At 40.4% G+C, this 9,020-nt stretch overlaps 1 long non-coding RNA gene across 1 annotated transcript; it reads right to left on the bottom strand.

The window, feature by feature from the left end:
* Positions 1–582: 582 nt before the first annotated feature.
* LOC144194111 (uncharacterized) lies at positions 583–8,329 on the bottom strand. The gene is made up of 2 exons (XR_013325834.1): positions 8,167–8,329; positions 583–1,216 (listed from the first exon to the last, which is right to left on the bottom strand). It is a non-coding gene; the product is annotated as an uncharacterized LOC144194111 (long non-coding RNA).
* Positions 8,330–9,020: the final 691 nt, after the last annotated feature.

Genomic DNA, 9,020 nt, shown 5'->3' with positions numbered 1-9,020 from the left:
CTTAAAAAATGATCAGACCCTCACAGAACTGCTATGAAAATGCACCAATGTACATTAAACACAATTGTCAATACGTAAATTGAAGGAATTTGCAGATTCTGGTTCACGTGTTCTTTACATCTCAAATCGAAACCACAAATACAATGTTACATAAAAGTCAGCTTTTCTCCGAGTTAAGTGATAAGTTGTAAATGGCTGAGAAATGTAATGCAATTCTTTCTTATGCGTCATATGTGGAGATTTTTGCATTATGATCCCCAAAACATTCCAAATTCAGTTAGCCATTGGCCCGCCATAACTAGTCTTCAGTGTTATCCTGCCAGGGTAATCATGGGGTGCATCCTCCTGTGGGTGTCGGTGTACGTCAGACGATATCACGTTCCATGAGGAAAATCCAAGATCGCAACCTGGAATTATGCAATGTGATGACTATCAGAGAAGTCACTGTTTTTGATAAGCATCTGCATCATGAAATAAAAGCAAGACCTAGAAATGGAACAGTAAAGATCATTTTACATCTGGTACTTAACACTAATTATACAGTGGATGAACCATGTTTTCAGGGAAAAGATACAACTCAAATGTCATAAAACCATTTTTGCTACTTTTATTACCCTCGAAATTGAAAGTGACGAAAGAAGGGTATTAAAAAGACAAAAGGGCAAATGTGCAAATAGATTCAATCTGGTGTGATGAAAAGCATTTCTTTTAAAAAACATAAAAAAAGGGACTTTTTTGGGCCATTCTAACTTGAAAGTTCAACTCATCTCTTCAAGCTGTTTGTGGGACTTGTCGGCATAATTCAACAAGCACAAGTCTCACGTACAATTAGGCATCACTGCAAAAATCCTGGCTCGAGTCACCACACATTTCTGAGAACGTGCCTTTTTGCATAGTTTTATAGGAAGAGGACGCAAACAGAGTGAACAAAGCGGCCGCCGAGCACACAAGGACACAGTAGAGAGTTTCCAGATCTGTCACTCTGCTCTCCAGACGTCGTATTGCAGATAAATGGCGGATTTGCGGTCAGCCTTGGGAGCACATGTGCGAGGGAAGTAAGGAGTCAAGAGGAGGGGTTCCGCATGAGGGCAGCTGTGAGGTTGTCAGCAGGGCATACGGCGCTTTGATCCGTTGCCACTCAGGTGTGGCGGGACATTGACGAACGGTGAGGTGAGATCGGTCCATGTGGCCGTGGTGAGAGCGTGAGAAAGGCCACCTGTTAGGGCAAGGAAAACTGTTGTGAATGGATGGACCGCCACTACACTCAATTTTACGTTCGTTTCAATTTGCTGTGAGGTCCAGATGTATGAACGTGTACTGAGTAGCGACAGTGAAGGCCGACAAGGCGCCGTTTTTCTTTTTATAAAGTCGGAAAATGCCCCTCACATCCTCAATCTCATGAAGTGCCAAGTTCATTGTGAAACTTTGCGATAGGACAATGAAGACCATTCTGATTCTGATCGGGAAATCATTAAAATGGAATAACTGAAATTATTGATTTAGAAACATTTATCTACCCTATAACCATTTTAGTGGAGTGGAGTTGTCCTCCAGGTTAGCCATATTAAAAGCCAGAGTAACTCTCAATTAAAGTTCGATTACGGTGAGTGTCATTGTGTTGACCTTTGAGTAGGAGCCTAACTGGATGTGCGAGTGCAAACTGGATGCGACCTGCCTCATCTTTATCCGCTCAGCAAGTTCATGTAGCAAGTGGCCTTCAGTAAATCAGTCCTGGCGAAAAGATTTATCTTAGGAGCCAAGTGAAACCAAAAGGTTCATAGGCGGTTTCTTTTCATACTTGACAATAAATCCTCCATTTCTTTTTCCTGCTGGGTCCTTAAGGTTTGCACCACAAAACGAGTATCTCGCAGATCTGGATATGAAGCATGATAGTGCCTCTGGACACGCCTCTGTTTACTTTAATTGAATACTTCCTTGGCCCAATAAACTTCATCTGCAGGGTAAAAGGGTCATTACATTACCTAATGAGTTGACGACAGAGGATTCTTTGTAAAGATTTAGCTATTTTTTTCGTTGTTGTAAAGTTATAATTGTCTTGTGGGATGATTAAGACACTCACTGAAATATTTAAAATATACTAGTGGAATTGTGTGAACTCTTAAATGAGTTGTTCCAAGTATGTGGGCAAAAACCCGAGGCTGAGGCGTTTCGGCCGCCGGCAGCTGTAAATCTGGCCGGTGTAGATAGTCGTCTACGACCGCAGTGACCTCTCTAGCCTCGTCCATCTTCCCTGGCATCCCTACAACTCAGAGTATAAGGATAGAAGTTCTCTGAAAAAGGTCACCGTCCGTGTCTGCTGCCATTAACAAGCACAGTAATGAGCCAATATCTTAGGGAAATATTCTGGGTGTCAGCGAATGTTGCGGCCTGATGGTTTTTAAATGGAATGTATCAGCGTGTTTGTGTTTCCTGTTTAGCAGCGCATTTTCATGCCTCGTTGAAGCGTGGATGCTGTGTCAGTGCATTAATGCCAATGTCCTTTGCACTAGGAATAAGATTTTGCCCTTGTTTATGTCCTGTTGGCAGCGTTTCAGATGTTGTTTTACTTTCAGAAAGAAACAAAGCAAGAGAGGGAGAGACAAAGAAACAAAGACCTAAACCGATTACGTTTCCTTAAATAGCTTTGCGGCATAATTTTGTTTGTCAGAGTCGTGGATTGTATCCAACAAAATGTTTACTTGAAAGTAAGTTACTTAATTGAATCAGCAGGTAAATTTACTGCACACCAATTTCTGTTTTTATAGACGACACATTGGTAGACTGGGGTGCTCGGACGTTTGGTCGCCGGTCTTTTGGTCCCTTTTGGTCAAATAGTGACAGAGTTTACGATTGAAGCCAGCTCTCAAAATTATATTTTTGAGAGAGAGTTTAATATGTAAGAGAGAGAGTTTAAATTCTAAGTACTGTTTAATATCTGAGTACAATTGACCGGCAACCAAAAGGGACCAAAAGACCGGCGACCAAACGTCCGGTGACGGTAGACTGGCCAGTCCGCAGATAGGTAAATACTGTTGGTATGGCACATAGTGAGACAGACCCTGTAGGACAACATAAATTATTGGTTAACGTGTATTGCTAATTGGGTTGGCTAGATTTGCCTAGCGAGCTAATGAATGGAGAGAAGACAGCCAAGTGCCTAGAGACGTATAGAGAGATGAATAACAATTCATTGCCAGACAAGCAAAATCACCCTGTTCGTCTCTGAAAGCGAGTTGGCTATGCTAAGTTTCGGCAAACTAGCTGTCACCAAAAGATTTTACTTTTAGTAGGTTACCAAGAGACATTAGATAAACATGCATATTTAAACAACAGGGGGTAGAGGAGAAAGGGAGACAAAAAATGTTCTCCCTTCGCTGACTAATTCCATCTTTTATGCTCATTCTCCTTGAACGCTTTTTGAGTTTTCCTGTTGCACATGTCGCCCGGCCAAAGAACCCTGTCAGTGTAAATTAAACAGATTGACAGCGGCAAAGAGCGCGGGAGGCCTGTTTGGAGTGTCTATGCAACTTTAAAACAAAACAGAGGAAAAAAGAATAGCCAGAGAATCTCATCACGGGTTATTACAACAAAGATCAAAGGCTTGAACTACTGGATGGCGGCCATGCACGCTGTCCGGGCGAACCTCGGCCAAAGAGCTTTGATACCACACTTCATTTGAAAGAAGTCTTTTGGAGAGAAACACAAAGGGTTCACTTACCACCTTATTCATGAGGTGCACATTCCCTAATGTTGTTTTCATGAATGATGCTGTGGTGGAACTGATATGTAACCGCAAATAAGCTTCAGAGAATTGTTATGAACAGGAATACTGTACACTGCAACTTATAATGAAGCAGGTTTTTCCATTTTATTTTGCTTGCAAATGCCGAGATACTGCATTGAATTCAACTGTTTGTATTTATTTCGCATTTGCAACCACAACAACGATTCTCCACCATCTGCCTGATTGGAGTCACTAGTCACTTTACTCCAAATAAATAAGTGTACTCTCACCCTGCTGTCAAGGAAAAAGAGGGGGAAAAGCAAACCATTTCGGTTCGTTTTGCGTGCTGCACACCACAACGTTTGTATGTTGTCCAGTAATGACAATGTCAGGCACACAAGGCTTCCTAGGCCGCAAAGTGACACATGCATGAGGAACCCTCATCAAACTCTGTGCAACCGCCGCAACTACCGCCGGCACCCCTGGGGCTTCATAGCCACGATGTGTTCAGTGACCAGGATAGCATAACCTCAAATGAATGACATAGTCCCGTGGCAGGCGCTCACAGAAAACACAGTTTTTCTACTAGGGTGTAACCACTCTGTCTTGTTTTCCCTTTTGAAATTTTTGAGTCTTTGCAGTGCCTTTAGACTGACGGTGGAAAACAAAGCCACATGTCCTCTATTTGCGTAGGGATTTATGGACCAGTGTTCCCCTTTATATTGTCAATGGAGTGTTGCTAATTGTTTCAGCACGTGGCCCATCGGGGTATGATCTACTTATAATAATACAAAGTTAGAAAAGTACTTGCTATGTCTTAAACAGATTAGCGTGGTTCTCGTTGAACTAGTCACAAAAAATGGCCTAAAATTGGGATGTTTCATGTTAAGCAGGGCATTTATTTCCACATGAATGTATTTAGTGTAGTAATGCCTGCATATTTAGATTTTTTTGGAAAAAATATTACACATGTCACGTGTAATTTACTACTTAAGTGAGAGGGTGTGTAACTGTATCATGCCCTCGTCACTTGTGTCTGTAGACACAACTTGGCCTATGTACATACTTTTGCTTGTATATCATAGCCACACGGGCCTACCAATTACTAGTATTCTGTGTTTTGTTGGTAATCAGAATATCTTAAAAGAAAGCTTAACGTTGGCTATAAATTGATATAATAGGTTACACCCTTGGCTAACCATACTTAAATCAGTTAAATCAGTTGTCATGTCTTTAAGAATTATTTTAACCAAGCATCATTCATGCCACCATTAAAAGGTGGAGAGAGCCACAACATTTGCCAAAGAGTGACTTGTATAAATAATTATGTATTAATTCCTCATGCAACCTCATAAATACACACAAATACATGTAAACCACTAAAAGGCTAACCAAATTGGAAACACCAGATCATGTTTCTGTTTGTATTCCGAGCCAAGCCGAAGAAAACTTGACATCTGGTAAGGAGGAAAAAGTGATATTTACAAGCTATAATTAATGACATTAACATGACATCAAGCACTGTATGTTGACTTGAATTGCATGGCATTGCTTTAGGCATAAAACCGCTCTATTAGTTTGAAAGGTCTCTCCAAGGAAAAACACAAATCTGCAGTTGCCCAGTGTTGAGTCTACCTATGTCAGAAATGTTCAGCGTGCCTTCAGAAGTTCTTCTCGAGCTGCCATTTCAAAGCATGTGTATGGAGAGCTCTCTGATGAAATAGGGGACGCTAGTGTAAGCGAGAATGCTTTACAAAAAGAGGCCCCCCCCAGTGTTCCCAAGAGATGTCCTCACCAGGTAACGTTGAGGACAAACTGCTCTCTTTCTCTCCTCTATTGTATATTTATAGAGATTCACGTACATTTAAAAAGTTTAAAACATTATCTGAGGCATGCTGAGGATCTTTGATCTGCTTTCCAGCGTAATGCAAACAGATAATTATGTTTGCTTTCTTATGCCTATTGATGCAGACAAAGTTTTCCTTATGAAAAGACAAGGTGCTATCAAAGACAAGCCTGTTCTTACAAGCAATCTCTGTGACTGCAATTTGTCTTTGGGATATTTATATTCACTTTTATGTTACCACCAGCTCCAAGGGATATGTGAAGAATAATATTAATTATCTTCGATGACTTCATTTAGACAAAACTGAATGTGCAAAATGGTCAAGGTATGTGCGTGTTTCAACATATCTATTTTTAACTTGTAATGAACATCTATTCTGTCTATAATTAGTGAGGCCGGTGTGACTAACAGTTATGTTATTTTCTCATTTGGTCATGAATATTCAATATAGTTTAAACTCATAGATAAGGGACATCATGTGTAATCACTTCATTATCTAGTCCAGATCTCAAAGTGGCCAAATAATTTGATTTCAGTTGGACATGCTTTTCTTTCACCGTAATTATGTATATTATTATTTTAGCCTTTCGATATGAGGACCAAGCATTGCTTCAAATCTGTGTTTTGTATTCATGGGCTGTGTTTTTCAATTATCCTTTAGCGACAGACAATGACACAATGTCTTAAACAGAAAAACCAATCAGTAATATTTATACTAGACTCGATATGATAGTCAGTGTTTGTTTTAGTTATATATAAAACATTAGCCTCAATCAAATTCAATCAATCAATGCAAACTCAGGTGCTCAAATGTTTGCAAGGTTACCAATGCTGCACATTTTCATTTTCATTTGATATTTCAATAGTTTTTTTTTTTTCACAAGACATCAGATGACATTTACTGCGACTATGACTCGACATTAGCATAGTATTGTACGTTAGCTTAACCAAAGATTATTGTGATTTAATGCTAACTGAACTGAGGTCACGCAATGAACACTAAAATGTGGCTGTTTATCAACTTCAATATTAGACATAATATACCTGGTAAGCCTTATATTACATAGAAAAGGACACTTAACAATACATTTTCCTCATGTATTGATATTTGAATCCGAGAAAATCAAACAACTACCGGAGTGTTTTTCCAAAAGGTCTGGCAGTCAATCAGTTACGCTCTTGTTTTTGGATCATTTGCCGCTTCATGCTAGTCAATCTCACGCAACAATAAACTTTGTGGCCGCGGGCGTGGCGGCTACTCGTCAGACTAATTATTAAGCAAACAGACGGGTAAAGGAAAGGGGGGTAGATTGGCGACAATTCCAATCAAAGGGTCTGTAATTGAAGTGACAACTTAATTACAGGCTGATATTATCGCACGTTCCTTGTAACACCGCCTTCGTAAGATGCCGGTCGCCTTCCCCAACCTGCTCCAGCTCCTCAGATGTGTTCATTAACAGCGGGACCCTCTGACCTGTTCAACCCTCTTGGATGTATAATTAAACAGGAATAAGTCCACTTTGTCTCATTTTCATTTACAACATTTATGAGCTGCACTTTTAGCGGGAGGGTGTCGGCCGCCACGTGGGGCCCTCGGGCGTCGCCCTCCTCGCCCCCCAGATCCCACCTCTGCGCACCTCTGTAATTAGCACTAGCATCTCCTTTAAGCAAGCGACAAGCAAAGTTTAGCGGTGGGATTCCAAAGGATCATTACCATAATATGGCGGGCGCAATTTGCCCCCTATCTTCCAGCTTTTCCGCCACATCAAAGCCTGGCAGAGCTGTGGTGTAATTGGGCCATGCCGCCTTGTCAAGATGATTCAGCCTGATGGCTGTAAAAGAAAAAAAAACCTTCTGGGCATGATAATTAATGGAGAAGAAAGTCAAGTCAACGTTGGAGAGCGGAAAGAGGATAAAGTTTGGACAGCTTGGCATGAATATTTCACACCTATGACTTCTTCAAAGTGATCAATTTGATGTATAATGGATATTAGTTTTGCCAACTGTTTTTTTCTTTGAATCCAGATGTTTTCATTTGTCAAAATGACAGGTACACCACGATTCATATTTGACGCGTACTTATGCTTTCCTTTAAGAAGAAGTAAAAACATAGCGGCGTCTGATTGATAAAATGTGATTGACAAGACGATTAGAAGAGCTTACTGTTTTCTGTTTTTTGTGTGTGTTGTACTACAGATTATCAAGACAAGCACATCACACATAATGCTGAAGGCATAAACCCGATATCAAGCCAAGTAAGAACTTTTTTACTTACTTATTTGTCTGTGTGTACCCATTTAATATTATCTAATGGATCCTCAATTGAAAGGCTCTTGTAGTCAACCCACCAAATTCATTGTTGACCAATAACATAACCATTTTCAATGGTAAATATTAAAATGTGAGCTTCATTGTTATCTAAAATGAGCAAACCATAACTCTCAATCTTTTAGAATCGTCCAAGAATCTGGTGTTTACCAATTTTGATCAAAGGCAGAATCGAGAAATTGAGCCAGTCTATCAAATACTGTAGTACCTTGTGTTTTTATTAGAAATACGGGGACTACATCTTACAAACACAGGAATATAGACTTACTTTGATCGTTGATCTCATTTTGTCACGTAGAATGCAAATTGTCTGCTGTGCTTTTATGTTGACTACCTTTGCGGAATCGTCGTGAGCTAGCCTTCAAACAGAACACCAACACAACCCAAATACATCCACTTTGTGGGTCAGTGTTGATTTGTTGCAAATTAGCAGTGTGTTTTATCCCTGCTTTTCCATATGAATAAGTAAAAACACAAACAGAGGAGGGGCATCAAAGACGGGGTATGTTGTCCGTGTCTGTCATCTGTTCAGCCTAAACAATAGCAGTGACAGCTGGTTGTACTCCCCTAAAAAGTTTTAGGGAATTTTTGGGGGCTAATCCAGCATGAAAAGGCCAGGCGCCATTCCTGTTGGCACCAAGTGAAGAACCAACCGCCTCAGCATCAAACATATAAACTTTCCTTGCACATTCATTTATTTCCGACCCCAAATTTGAATATGAAAAGGGGTCTTTCGCTCTCTGTCGAGCAGTCAAAGACCATCACTGTAATGACATTTGGCAGTCATTTGATTTATTGGGTTTTAGAGGGAGGGCAGAAGGAATCCACTAAATATTTCATAGACCATGCTAATCCTTGTAATATTGCTGGCTGAAGACGTGTACCTGAGCCCGCTAAGATGCCAGCCACACGGATCTCCCTCGCAGTCTGCAAACGCCTCAGAGTCTCCTGAATAATAAACCAGTGCCATTGAAATATTTAGACTTTGATTCCCATTAAAGGAATCTTTAAAACATGAGATTTACATTCAGGAGGCAAAGAAAAGAATAGCGATAAGGGCAATCATAACACTTCCACCCCGTCGGAATGACAGTCGTTGTTGTTGCTTTGCAGGGAGTGGAT

Source organism: Stigmatopora nigra, chromosome 3, assembly GCF_051989575.1.
Source record: "Stigmatopora nigra isolate UIUO_SnigA chromosome 3, RoL_Snig_1.1, whole genome shotgun sequence".
Classification (NCBI taxonomy): Eukaryota; Metazoa; Chordata; class Actinopteri; order Syngnathiformes; family Syngnathidae; genus Stigmatopora; species Stigmatopora nigra.
Note: the sequence above shows the minus strand (reverse complement) of the source record. Positions and strands in the feature narration are given on the sequence as shown.